Source organism: Megalops cyprinoides, chromosome 19 (assembly GCF_013368585.1).
Source record: "Megalops cyprinoides isolate fMegCyp1 chromosome 19, fMegCyp1.pri, whole genome shotgun sequence".
Taxonomy (NCBI): domain Eukaryota; kingdom Metazoa; phylum Chordata; class Actinopteri; order Elopiformes; family Megalopidae; genus Megalops; species Megalops cyprinoides.
The window spans coordinates 23,093,662-23,109,122 of NC_050601.1; positions in this window are offsets into that span (position 1 = coordinate 23,093,662).

Here is a 15,461-nt window from a genome sequence, read left to right on the forward strand (position 1 = left end):
CACAGAATCCCATGTTTTACTTTGGTTCTCGAACCGATCGGTGACACCAGCTCCGTTTTCAGGTGAAATGATTTAGTGTCTCTTAATGAGCTTTAGGTCTGGGCACAGAGGCAGAGTGACCATGCCAGCCGTTAACATGTTGTAAACACGTTTAATAAACACGTGTTTAGAATGTGTTTAGAATTCTTAGTGCTAACATTAACTTCTTACATGAAAGCTGCGAACGAATAAGAGATAAGACAGTGTTGAAGTAATGCAGATGGCCAGGTACGGTGTATAACAAAGTGTTTTTAAAGTCATGCAGTACTTAATAAGTATGTAGTACAAAGAGTCATGGGAACTTGGTGGTATTGGATAGTGGAAATAGTCGATATTCCTCAAAGAAGACTCTATAGGAGAATGGCAGATCAACCCCTCAGGATGGCACTGCTCTCTGTGCAGTACTCTCTCTGTAGCCCTGCACTCAGATGTGAAATGTGGTTGACTGACTCTTCTCCCTCCTTCTCTAACCCCCTGCCTTCCCCTTGCCCTGCCCACAAATTACAGCAGTACCTTGACATCAGATTCAAGTTTATTTTAACACAACTGAGGAACACCTAGAACAAACAGTAAATAATTAAAAATGTACAACCAGCAAATGTATGACCAGATATATAGTGCCACATAGACGTTGCTTATGATTCCCTGATAAAGGAGTCTATAAGCTGTCTTTTGCAGTCTGCAGTGGTTCTCTTGGACAGTCATGCAAACAGGGGGCTGGACTTACCTTTCAGTAGTCTTTGGAGTTTACTTTTGGTCATTTCCGTTCTCTTCCCCTCCAAGCTGGGTAATGTAGAGTGCTGCTAACCTATAGATCACTGATCCCAGAAGGACAAGAAGTCTTCATATAATGTGAAAGATATAGAAGTGGCGTGTTCAGGTCAGCCCACTTGCATATCAGCAGCCCCTAGAAGCTGCCATAATTATATACATCTGAATCGAATTGAACTGAATCAAAGCTCATATGATCATGTCTAGTATTACAGGGGTTTTATTCAAAATGGTTTTATTTTGTGACCATGCTTGTGGAGAAATTTCAGTTTATTGCTGGTAATTTGGCTCTGTAAACTGGAAGTTATATTGTTGGTCACTGAGGGGAGTTCATTAATTTTAGTGAGTGGATAATACCTGACCTTTAAGAGAAATGATTCACAGTTTTTATAATTTATTAAAATTAAGGAATTAAACAATAATAACGGTAGTTTTGAGCACATAAGACCCCTTTGTGGCAGCTCACGTGGGAGAGCTTTATTTTATTCATTGGAGTCTCTAAATATTGAATGTGTTTACAATCCATTTTTTATAAGCTCATCAATATTCAATAAAAAATCAGGAGGCAAAATTATGAAAAAATAATAGATATCTATATTTGGAAAATCAAAGTATTACTTATATTTTGGACTTAATGTATAGCAGAGAGATTACACACACTCACTCAAACACACACATTCACAAAGTTTCACATGAAAGTGGCAATAGTCAGAATATGCAGCACATTTTGACATGTTAACATATTACTTCCTGTAAGAATAATGGGTTTACAGTCAAATAAGGACTTGTAGTGCACTTGTATTATAGTGGGCATTGAGGCAGAAGCTGCGGCTGTTCTGTATTGATTTGATGAAGTGCATAAATAATCAGAAAATGGTTGTGAGAGCATTTAACATACATCCAGGGGAGTCCTGCACTTTGACCTTGCAACAGCCTGCTGCTTTTTTAAATTATGAAGCAACTGGAGGAAAGCTGTAATTGAATTCCCACCACTGTGCGAAGATGTGTCCAGATGGTTGCGTGGGATCACTGACCTCTGGTGTTGATGTCATAGGTCGCCATCTTTGATGGCTCAAGTGCACTGTGAACCCACTTGGGGTTGTATATGTGTTGACTATTCCTATGACATTGTTAAAACTGGGAATGGTTATTTGTTGTGTTTCACATCAACTCCCTCTGTATCATGTGCATATGTAAAGGCCTCCAAAAAAATCTGTAAATATGGAAATAATTATCAATCAATCCGAATGTGTGCATGCAGTGAGCTTCAAGGAAGCTTCCATTCTGCTCATAAGTTAAAGCATGGCCACACTGTCCAGTGTAGTAATGAAGATCAATGCGTGGAGCCTGGAGCCTGGCTTATGCAGTCTGTCAGGTTTTCTGCTTATCTTTGAATGCTTGCAAATAAAATCTGCTGTATGGGGTGGAAAAAAAACACAAATCTTTCCCCCATTATTGCTGGAAATGCAGGAGTTTCAAACATGCACTCCTATAAACCGATGCAATACACTTTACCTTGCCGAATTGATTAATCATTTTCTGTGGCAATTAATTCCATAGCTACTGCTCTTGGGAAGAATAATGTGTTCCCTCCGGGACTTGTTCAGCATTGTTACACAAACCTGAAGTGGTTTCTGGGATAGCTGCCAGTAAACCTTGCATTCGGTAATGCATCTTTTGAGTTCTTTTTTTTTTTCACTGCCTACTGATAATTCTCTCTCATCCATACAATCCACCTTTTTACAATAGCTCCTTCTTAAGTAACCTGTTTTGCATTGCAGCTGCGGCCACCTCAAAGCCCAATATATCAACCAAAAACACGGTTTGTCAGCTCCCAGTCATCTTCAGTGCTCACAGCGTGCAATTGTCCACTGTACACGACCTGAACAAACATTCTGGTGAAATGCAGACTTTCACACAAATCCGACAGAACCATAGTGGGAACAAATGACTTATTTTTCAGTTTGTGTTAATTCACGAAAGTGGCCATCACTGTGATTTCAGTGTAATTTCAGGAGCTTGCTAAAGTGAGGGACACCACAGAAGCATTGTTTGTGGTGCTGATTCATTTTGAAGTGTCCATAGTGTAAACTCAACACGCCGCATTTACCTGGCGTTTGTTATTATTCCACACAAAGTGCAATGCGGTTAGTTTGATTAGAGGCCACAGTTTTGCTGTCTCACCATGCGTAACAGATATTTGGAGCAGAGCCCATGCTGAGAATGCCATTTCAGAGCCCCCTTTTTCAGTTGGGGGGAGGGGAGGGGGTGGAGGAAAAGGTGGCAGAGCACAACATTGCATTTTCGAACATGCATAAATACTAATGAACACCGTGTCATGTTTCCAAAGGTTAGCGGAACATCGAACAAATTAATTGACATTTAAAAAGTTCAAGGGTTGTTTTATTGCCACCCGGGACAGACGATGACACGGTTGGGGGAAAAGGAAAAAAAAAACTTCTCAGACCCTCTTGTCAAATCTCAATTACGGAAACCTTTCGCAAAGGGGACCCTAGGAGGAATCTGTCATGTCGTTCCCCTTTCCAGAGATGGCCTGGTTTACTCGGCTGCTTTACTGGGCCGACAGCAGGATCAAATCCCAGCAGCTGAGACCAGACCATCCGATTGTTAATGGAAAGAATATCTGATCTTGTGCGCTGCAAAACAGAAGCATCTTGGTAAACTGCTGTCCTTTGGCATGATATGAAGTCATTGCCATTTTATATACTATTTAATGGACAGTAAAAATGTTTTGAATTAGAATTTTTTTCAATTTTGAATTTCTCCATATTATTGAAATGGTTAAACCTGAGCAAGTATGATGATTACGACAGCATCCATGGCTGTGTGTACACGTGTGTGTGTGTGTGTGTGTGTGTGTGTGTGTGTGTGTTTGTGCGTGTGTGTTTTCTTGTTGACGGACATTGTGGTCTTTCAGTGTCTACATATTAATTAGGAAAGTAAGGTGGAAATGCATAAAACATTTGTTGAGGCTGTCAAGATATTAATAAGCAGGCAGCATACAGCATGCATGCACAATTTAACAGATGACCAGTACAATCCTAGTAATGCGTTGCTTTTCATGACCCTGTACTCAGCTACCTATTCATGAACTGAAGCTATGTCTTATACAAGTCACTTTTAATTTATCACGAATTAAAGTTAAGGCAACGTAAGCTTCTTAAAGCTTTCTTTACCTATTGCATCAGGAGTATCTTAAAAGTTGTTTCTAATTAATCACTAACTCTAGAGTTACCAAATTACTGCAGGCATAACCTGAAATCTCAGACAATAAGCTTAATCCTCATTGCTTTGAGTTTCATTTTAAACTGTCTAAAATGCCTGGTGGTAGCACTACAAAGTATCTAATTAAAGTATTGCTGTACATTCAAATGTTCTCCACTTTTGGCTGAAAGGTGAGACTGGGTGAAATGTCACAGATATGTTATTACATTTATTCATATTTATTTATAGTTTCTGTCTGTGCAAAAAATTGCCTGTTATATTACATCAGTGGTGGCAATAACACTAACCGAGAATAAGTATTATGTACCAGAAAGTGTTTCTTAACACGCCTAGAATTCCATGGTAATGGACGCTTTAGCATAGAACCCCACAGCAGTGCAAAGACACAGGGCTTCCTTCAGGTGAGTGTGGCTGGAACAGGCCAGCCGTACCGCTGCGGCCTGCGCCCGAGACACACCGTACCGCATTCTGCGGCCTGCTCCCGCACCGCTGCTCTAAATGCAGGTGTATTAATAAACCCTACCATCCGTCCGCTCCTGAAATATATCGCCCTCGCCAACGTCTGAGCAGTCAGCTGATCTGTTTATCTCCCCCCCCACTCCCCACCCCCGAAACCCAGACTCTCAGCCGCAGCTACGACGCACGTTAAAAAAGCCATTAATAGGAACGTGGAGCCGGATGATGAATTAAGGACGGCACAGTTAATTTTTCATTTTGACAGATTATTGCCTGTCAGGTGGTGGAGGAGATGTCTCTGGTGTGTCCTGTTTAGGAGCATGCTCTTTTTAACACAGCCACGTAGATATATATACACATACACACAAACGCACACACAAAGGCACGCGCATACACACACGCACTGGGATACACACGCATCTTTAATTAGGTAACTGTGCCGCGGGATTAATAAATATCACGAAAACCTGTCGTTCATGCCTGGGTGATAAATAATGTATCGAAGCCTCTTGTTTGAATGTTTCCTTTTGATTTATCTCTCGCGTGCTGAGGACCGTTTCATCAATGACATTTAAAATGTACTTTACCCCCTCCTTCGACCAAAGCTAAGAATAGATGCGTAAAAGTGCACCTGACTGCAGACAGGATTCTTAACCTGTTTTCCAGTTTCAAGTGTCAGGGAGATTTCCTCATGTATGCAATGTGTCTGGACGTTTCCTTCACAAAAGAAATTGTTCACCATTAATGCACAGAGCCAGCAAGCTAGCTGGACACAATAGCTACTAAACACTGTAAATTATTAAGATGTACAAGCATAGGCGTCATTTACGCTGAGGACGCTGGGGACACCACTTTTTGTCGTGGCCCATTTCGTCCCGACCACTTTAAAAAGGTGTGAACACATCGAACCCACCGTTGTCCCCAGCGCTTTTCAAAACAAACTGACGCCCATGTGTACAAGATTCAAAAGGGTAGTTTATAGCATTCTGTCCATGTGGATCAACCAAATTTGTTTAACAAATCAATCATTTGTTGGGGGACATGGGCTTGACACACAAGGTTTCATGGTTCAATTCCGAGGTGAAGCAGTGCTATTGTACCCTCGTGCGCCAGTAAAATTCCTGTTATATAAATAAATAACACATAACAATGTTAGCTATGTGCGTTGTTCTGTATTAGGGTGTTTACTAAGAAAACATTTACATTTATTCATTTAGCAGACGCTTTTATCCAAAGCCATCCATTTATACAGCTGGATATTTACTGAGGCAATTGTGGGTTAAGTACCTTGCCCAAGGGTACAACAGCAGTGTCCCAGCGGGGATCAAACCAGCAACCTTGCGGTTACAAGTCCTGCTCCTTAACTACTATGCTACACTGCCGCCAAAACATGTAAGACTTATGTAAATGCACAAAGCACATTTCAAAAATGACCATCCTCTTTAGCAGCTGGGATCTCATGGAAGGCTGCATTTCATATTCGGAGGCCAGACTATTTACCGATTTGACCCACTGAAACCTTAAGTACAGGTTAAGAAACAAATCAGGATGGTTGGTAATGGCATCGTAATGACATTTTACCATACACCAGACCATACCAGACCATGGATGTTCTGTTGAACTCTGGTGTCTCTCCAACCACGCGTGTAGCTCCTGGCCTAACACACACACATCAGGGAGAACATGCTGGAGAGGCAAAAGAAGCTGGTGAACGTGATATGCTAACAAGCACTTAGCAGGTAATTGGCAAGTAAGCTACTAATTAGAGTGATAGAAATTGTAGCTTAAGAACAGGAAGTTTCTTTCATGCCACCCCTTTACAACATACTGCAGGCTGATCTGACAGACTTCACAAACAGAGAGCAAGAAATCCGCAAGCTGCAGCTTCAGTGACTGCAGAGGAAACTCTGAGAACAGTCTGATGGTCAATCCAACACATTGCTGCCACCTATCGACCATAGAACAGAATGCATTTGTTTGTGGGTTTCTAAACTGTGCCAGGTGCTAAAATTGGCTCTTGTTAGATGCTTTGATTTAGCAAAAAAAAAAAAAACATGATCAGCGGCTTTAAATTTCAAGATGGCTATTGATTCCTGATGTGTCAATGAGTTTTTGTGGTACTATGTGTGACCTATCAGCTTCATTTTGAAGCAGACTTCCTATCATCAGCAGAGACAGGCATTACAAGTACTTTACCACTGCAAATGTTAGTGAAATGACCCTGAGGCAAAAAATGTGTTTGTGTAGGTTTTCCATACAAGGGGTCTGTGCAAACTCGAGCCGGCAACCAACAACAGCAATGTCAACTGACACAAAATTCCATAAAATATGCCACGATTTGTGCAAGGTCTGTCAGTAACAATTTCTCGTGTGAGACTTTGTGCTTAGTTTCAACCGCATCTGGGGGAGTGCTTCTCGTTCTGGTGCGGAGTCTGTTCGGGCCTGATAGGATTCGCTCTGTCTCTCTTTTCTGTCGGTTTTCATACCCCCTTTGACGGTGTTCCGTCGTGTGACGTGACAAGAATCGCGTCCCCCTGCTAATCTGTACCGGGGCAGTGAGAGAAAACACATCAGAGAAGAAAGATAAACAGAACTCCGCAATTATCATGAGAGGAGTGTTGGGGGAAGGGGGGGGGGGGGGGGACGGCGCAATGAGCCAATTATGCATCATCTGGTTTCCTACATACATGATACAATTAGAGGACGCAATGGCCTCGTTCTCATGCTCGTCTTTGCCAGGCATTTGCATTTTATACTTGGGCCTGCTGACTCAAGCCTTTTCTTGTTATTGCTTTGAGCTTGCGGTGTTCGTTTGGTGAAAAAAAAGGACACGCTGATACTTCGAGGTGCTCATCTCCTGCACTTCTCATTTTTCCCCCGGGTCTTTTCTGTAGCATTTTTCTCATTCAAAAGTGGGGCTATATCACCAAAGGCCTTTGAGGAAGTCTGAAAATAAAGAATGCCTTGAGTTAGGATTTCATGTGCAGTGTCTGGAATATAATGACTAGAATAGGCCATTCAGCTCCTCCAGGCCTGTCGTTTTGACTGTGTCAAGTCTGGTCTTGGGGCCTCCAAAGGTCTGCTTTCACCCCAAATTCTGCCAATCTATTCCATGCACCTGTAACTCTCTGCTTGGGGAAAAACACTTCCTAGTGTCAGTGTGAAATTTACCTTTACTTACCCAAGTTCCACCTACACAGTCTTTGTTCTGCTGACAGAATTTGCACTGTGCATAGATTCTGAGGAGGAGATGCTGTAAAATTAATAATAATCATTTTGCCAGCCACAGCTTTTCTGAAAGTAGTCTCCACACCCTCGCCAGGTTTTCATTACATAACCCCCAGCAATCTTTGGTTAGTTAATGAAACTTTCAGCTGAGTTGAATCCGTCAGTTTACGCAGACACATTCATAAATGTAAAATGGCTTATCAAATCAATATCAATATCACATATCAATCCCTTCAGAAAGAGACAATTGTTTTGTCTTGTTTTATTGTGTTTTTTCCTAAAAAAGCATATAACGGTTTTTTCACAGGCTTGACGCCTAACCCCAGCCGAGCGCACCTGTGTCCCGCCGCAGCAACAGAGGCGTGCGCAGATCGCCGTGACACCGGCCTCAATTATTCATGTCGACAGCTCCGCATCCCGGGGAATGCGCTGTGCTGCTCCTTACAACTGAACAGGTCGGCGATCCGCCCAATCTGGCAACCCTCGCTAATTAACTGTGACGTCCCGGGGCCTCCGTTTGATGGCAAGCTCTTCCCCAAGGCCAACCTCGGGGACCAGAGGCGGGAGCCCCCCCCGGTTTCTCCGTTCCTTTATCCAATCGTATTATCTAATTCCTCAAGCCGCTAGCAGTGAAGCACATGCTCAAATGGAACGCCATCAACGCGGAACGTCAGGGAAAGATGGATTGCAGGAAATGTGTGGTAAAGCCGTGTTTGCACCTTTGCGTCTGCACCTTGTCCTGGAGTGCCTAAATGTTTCAGAGACGGCTTTTAAACTAGAACCTGATTTACCCCTGGAATTGCGATTAAAGAGACTTCTAGTCTGAATAACTTCCTGAATTAAACAATTCATAGCTTCGGCACGAGGACAGCATGGCCTCATGAACCCTAGAGCAGGTTTTGCTCCCGTGGGCGAAACATGAGTCACTGATACGAACCAGTGCTAAGTTATGGAGAGCAAAGCCTTTTCAAGGGTTCATACAAGTCTATGACTGACACTTATGGCAGGTTCCTTCACATACTGCAGTTGCACTTTAGTTACACAGTCTCTGGTTATGTATGGTCATGCACTGGAAAAAGGTATTTTTCTGCGTTAGTTATGTTTAGAAGATTTAGAAGATTAGAATATGTTTACAGTATATAAATCCAAAGAATACTTAGTGGGAAATTGTTGCAGAAACTGCAATATAAACGCTCAAAGTTATGATTCATTTTTTTCAAGCTCCTTGTGTGCTGCTGGGCATCGTTTACACTAATCAAAGCGCTCATCTGCCACTATCCTGGCGTTATTTTCTCGGTGGCATATTCAGCTGGTCTCCATTTGAAAATAAGCAACATCTCAAGTCGACATCCCACACGTCCAAAGATGTGAGACAGTGAATCAGAGAGATTGCTGAATGACACGTACCAGCGTATCACAGGTAGCTGCTAACAGTACTGATCACAGCCAGGAGCAAGCTTTACAATTCACCCAGGGGGGCTCATCTCAGCTGATGTTCATATTCTAGGTGCTAAAAAGGTGCAAAAATTTTTGTATTTTCATTTTTATTTATGAGGGGATATTGATTCATGAGGACCTAAGAGGGACACTGCATAGTGCGACATTACATAGTGCAGCTGCAATAAGACCTTTCATTGTTGTTGTTTCATCACATTTAATTGCTCTCTTGCTAAATATATCGCTACCTACTTCAGCTTTTATTAGCCTAAAATGTCAGTTGTGCAATTCTACTGTATCTAAAAACTCATTTTACACATTGAAGGGGGAAGCAGACAAAATTTGCTACTGTAGGTAAAAGCTGCTCGTGGGGGATCCTTGCTTTAGTGGTCAAGCTTTTTAGTTATAAAAAAGTTTCACAGCACATAGCAGTTGGCGTTATTTTTCCTCACTGGCTACCTCTACATTCATATATAGTCAAGATCATGCCAGGGACAGGTAACGCTGTTAGTGGTATGGACATGTCAGGGTTCAGTACGCAGCTGCAGGAAAAAATACTGGTGTAGTAATAATATAACATACCGTACATAGTCATAATAAACCCTAAGAGCATAGAGAGAGGGGAACCCCTAGTGATTCAGTCTGTTAAGGTGCTCCTTCCAAGGTCAGGCTGAGCCCTACAGCTAAAAACACTGCAAGTTCGAGTCCAAGATGTGTCATTACCTGGGAGTCCACATAACCATCTCAGTTCTGCCAGAGAAGGGTGGGTTACTTTAACTAGGGTATCCTTGTTGCACTGCTTGCTAGCACCCTGTAGTGACTCCTACGGTGGGTTGCTCAGATGATGTGAATGAAAAATGCACCTATCCTCCATCTAGCTTTTGCCCTCCTGTGGTGCACTATGGGACTTGTAGTGGGAAAGATGGCCATTGGTGGCATGTGAGTGTATCTGAGGGTAGCATTCCCTGAATCCCCAGTACAGCGGATGGTGCGGTGAAGTGCCCCTAATGTACAGTCTGTGTTCTCAAAATCAGAAAAAGGGAGAAAAATAGAAATATAAGAAAGAAATGCTGAAATATAATGTTTCAAAACCATTACGTATGACCTTTAATGATCTATTTCAGTAAAAAATATTAATACTGGTGACAGATTATTAGCTGCTATCTTTCTGCCCTGAGACAGTTATCAACAATGGGCATGAGTTTGCGTATTCATAAGGTCTAAATTATTGATGTGGCATTACGCAACACATGAAAAATAAATCAGGAAAGACATTAGTATAGCACAAGGCAATTATTCAGGGTGAGATAAGACCACATCGTGGAAAAGGGCGGTAGATTAAATTGACTTGAACAAAAGTTGGTGAGAGTTCAGCTAAGTGAAAATCACAAAGTGCTCCTAGCAAACGTGTCACTCCTAGGCACATTTTGTCTGTCAGTCCCATCCAGATTAAGTCAAACTACAACAAGTCAAACACCCCCAAACTTTGACTATTATTTTATTATTTTTGCTTCTTACACAACATTTTTTTCCCTTATTTTGTGCAAAACTCATGCTGTTTTTAGAGACAAAAGACAGAATGAGATGTTTAATCAGGGAGGTTTATAGAAGGAAGGAGGACCCAGAGGGGAGCACGAATCAAAGCAAAAAACATTAACTGTGATTCTAAATTCTGATTCTTGTCCGGTCTGGTTACAGAACATTTTTGTTCTGACGCAAAGTAAAAGCATTTCCCAGCAGAGGCATCTTTTGAGAAATCCTCCAGGGCTCAGCTTAAGATGTTTTTCAGTCTGCATGTCTTTTTTACCCTTTCTTTCTTTTTTATCACAAATATTCTTCGCGACTGGTTACCGAGCTGCACACCATACATGTGGCAGCTGCCCTGCTAATTTGCAGCACTGGTTCAAGCCATTCTCATGGAACTTTAACTTCCTTGTTTGCAGCACAAACCCCTCTCCATGCAAGCTGCATGTTCAGAGCTGTCCAAAAGCAGCTATGGCATTACAGGGAATCTCAAAGTTGTCTCGTATTTGCGTGTTCACATTACATATTGTAAGCTGCATGAGTCTATTCCAGTATTCTTCAGGGTGACATGAAAGGGTTGTGCTTTCCATGTCATCCATTAATGCAGACAGTGATAGAGTGTGTTTTAATGCTACATGCATTTATCATGTTACATACCTCGCCCAAAGGAACAACAGCAGGACCCGGGCTGGGATTTGAGCTGTAAATCTTTTGGTTGCAAGCACCTTAACTAGACTGCTGCCCTCTGGTGGTCATTTGTGGTTACACCATAATACTGGCCTTCAGAGTACGAATGGGTAGAGATTATCGAAGGAGAGCATTTATGGGTAGAGGTTTGAGTATAAAAGGAACGGATGTTTCTGTAGTTCAGCAGTGTAAAGGCTTCAACATTAAATGCATCAGTGCAGTTTGAAGTATTCATCCTTTTTAAAGATGGTGTATGTTTACAATGCCTGATCACAGTAAAGTGTATCCAATGTAATTTTTTTTTTCATTTTAAATGCAGGACAGGAAGTGGCCTGCAGGGCTTCAAAAGGGTCATTCATGAATTATCAAGGTTACCATGGAAAAGTGCAGGGGTCATATCTATAACAAGCTGATGCAGCAAAGGCAGGACAGTGCGATGGGTCACTGAGGATGATAAAATGGCTAGATACAATATATAGTTAACATAGACAGATAGATAGCATAGATCGTTTGGCATTTTGTAGAGCTGTTGTGAGATGCTAGTTACATAGACATCACCCTGTGGAAATGTCAATTTGATATACAGTAAAATATCAAATCCCACTCCACCAAATCCCACTCCACTCCACAGCAACATCACTAAAAACCTGGCCCTCTTAGTCAGGTGAAAATATTTTAATATAATGCTCTGTCTAGCAATCTCACCCTGCCTGCCAGATCTGATCGTTATGTTTTTTCTAAAAATAATCCCAAAATATATTACAACATATGCTTAACATTACATACATGAGTGGATGGACTGGCGATATTAAATGTAAGAGGTATATGCCTGCATGCTTGGAGTATATTTCATAGATTTGGGATTTTGGGTTTAATGCTTAATACATATCGCTTTTTTGTGAAGGGGCTTTTAGTGTTTATCTTCTGCTTTGGAGCAGATGGTAACAGCTCCATAAAAAGTGTTAAAAAATGACTTTAACCAAACTGTGACACCTTCTCATAAAGAGACAATCAAATCTAACACTTTCCTTGGGCTGTTCTCTGGAAAATGAATGGATCCTAACTAAACAATTAGTGTGCATGTCTGATTAGAGCTTGAAATGAATGTTAACTTTTCTAGAAGAAGTCAGCAAGTATTTAGTCCTTGCAATTGTCCTGGCTAATTGTCCATACAAACAACTTCCCTGGGTTTCACTTTCACTCAGAGCAGAGTGTTTTAATCAGTGGAGACTTAAAAACTCATCCTCTACATTTTTAACATTGCCAACACAGCTGACTCATCTAGTTTGACACAGTAGACCTACTTGTTGTTTTAGACTTGTTGAAGAATAATTTTGTGTCACATTGGCATAGATGGAGTAACACATTTCAGGTGAAATAAATACTTAATGTTTGGCTTAGTGAAGAACTCTCTCAGTTCGTCTGAGGGTGTAGAGTGGACACTACATCCTCCAAAATCAGATGACAACATTTCAGTCTGGATAAATGTTTGTTCTGTCTGGTAGAGCTTGTTTTTGTTCTTTCAGTTAAACAGAGTGTAGCCCTATGAGAATGAAGGCTTCGATAAGATGAGAAGTTTTTTGAAGAGGGTCCATCGACTCACTGTCACTGTATCCTTCAACCCATTTCTTTAGCCATTTTGTGTCTCATTACAACTAACATTCAATGTAGTATTTGATGACATCACTACAGTCGCCAGTCACTTTTGATTGTAGGGAAAGGGAAACCGATAATTAATGGCACTGTGCGATGAGTGCTTTTCTGTTCTGCCCTGTCACACACAGAGGCTGCCAGGCTGAGAGGAGTTTGCCATTTGAGGACTTGGCTCATCTATAGAGTTACACAGGGTGATGCCGCCCCCTGGTGTCAGGTCAAGGGTATGATGGGTTTTCCTTGGCAGGGTACCTGTGTCTTCAAGCACAATAAAACTATTACCATAGGCATTGGTTGTTTGACAAGTGATGAAGAAGTACACACCTTAGAAAACTTAATTTCTGTATACTCGAGGGTGCAAAGGGTCCCAAGGATAACAAACAATGCGCATACAGCACTGAAAATGAACAGATGAATAAACCAATTACTGGGACCCTCTTCTTGCACTTAGAGCGGTATGCAACATCTTTAAGTGTCTATGCAGAGATTAACTGGTAGTGCAACCATTAGGGGAAAGAGAAAAAATGTGATAGGTAATATACAGACATATCATAGCGTATATATATAAGCATGTGCACAACTGCACAGATGCACAGACACGGTGAAATACAGGAGCTGACACAGACCAAAAAGGGGCTGTGCAGATAGGAATATAACATCAGATTGCATGATATCTGCACTGTAACACAGCATTTCACACCAGGGTATTTAACACAGGGACCTCAGAATGGTAATGGATTGCATTTATTTGCTGCTTTTCAAGGACCTCAGAGGGTGACTTATCTCAACCACCAGTGTGTAGCACCCACCTGGGTGATGCACGGCAGCCATTTTGCGCCAGAACGCTCACCACACATCACCCGCAGTGGAGAGGGAGGGAATTATTAGGCCAATTATAAACTAAGACAAACATACTGTATCTCTTCCTCTTCTGTTGTGAAGGCAGCTCAGAAAATTCCCTTACACGTTCAGGTGGGGGTAACGAAATGGAAACCATGTTCAGCAGATGCGCACGTAGCCTGGACGTTTGAGGGCCGATAAATTGCAGGGAGTCTACGTTTAAGATAAAGTAGCCTGTGTCTTCATCCTGCTGTGCTTGTTTGCATTGGTGTCTGGAGTTGCAGATGGATCTAGGCGTTTTGCGGGCATCTGAGACACAACAGGACCATCACTTCTACCGACTTAGCATGCTTACGAGGTTGTCAGAATTGATCGGTTTAGGCTATTAGGCAAACCCAGCGAGAGCTGATGTCTAAAAAATCGTCTACGGTTATGTCTTCCTTTTAATGACCCAGGCTCCAGTCTCCCCGATGATTGTTTTTTCTTTCTTAATGCGCTTGATAAATGATCACTACGTGTGTCATGTGACCACTGGAGAATACAAACAGCAAGTTGTTAAAATTAATTTATTGCCCCCCAAGTTTGCCTTCTGTTGCATTTACTGTATGTGGCCTGTTGATAGCTGATTTAACATTAGCTGTTACCAGCTGGCCAACCTTTCACACTGTCAGATGTGATTAATTCAAATCAAAATCATAAAAAATATACATGTGAATCAATTAATCAAATTTTATTTGGAATCGTCACTGGTGGCTTCATAGAGCACATTTTGCATTAACAATTAATCTAATCCCAACGGAGGAACAATGAAACTTTAGCAGCAGAGACAATGTACACAGCGATATTAGTAGAATCATCCAATGCATACAGTGATAGCAGCAGAATCATTCAGACACGATCAATGAATCTGATGGAGAGACAAGCCGAAAAACTACTTCACAATCGTGTATACAATAGTATTATAACATTCATGGTGTGGACCAGAGAGGACAAAAATAATACAAAACTTTCCCTGTCATACTCAGAGGTTAACCCTCTAAGAGCAAATCGACTTGTTTTAGTGGATGATAGAATTCACCTAATCTGAGGATGCTATGCTGCAGCAGATATTCGCATTACACAATGATAACATATAGAAAAAGGAGCAAAGGAAAGCGGGAAGAGCATCCAGTCTAAAACCTCAGGGGGCTCCATGCCAATCAGGAGTTGAGCTTTCTTTTGTGTCGACCCAGAGTTTACATTACAGTGGGTATAAAATGAAATGTGAAGGACAACAGCAATATGAAAGTTGTGGAAGTCATACATTTTGCCATATAAATCCTATATTGCGACATATGACACTCTCTTCAATCTATTTTGACACTTCATGGTTTATTTATTGTAAGGTCATGCTTGTAAACATCATTGTGTCTGTCGCCATTATATTCATGGCATTGTTTTTTTTTTTTTTTCATTCCTCCCAGGGACAGCACATTCAGAGGAGCAACTGCCTTCTTTTATTGTTTTACATTCTGTGGGAATTCTCCTGAGCCCTCGTGGCACGGGGTTTCATAAAGGAGGGGTCAACAGCACATCGGCCT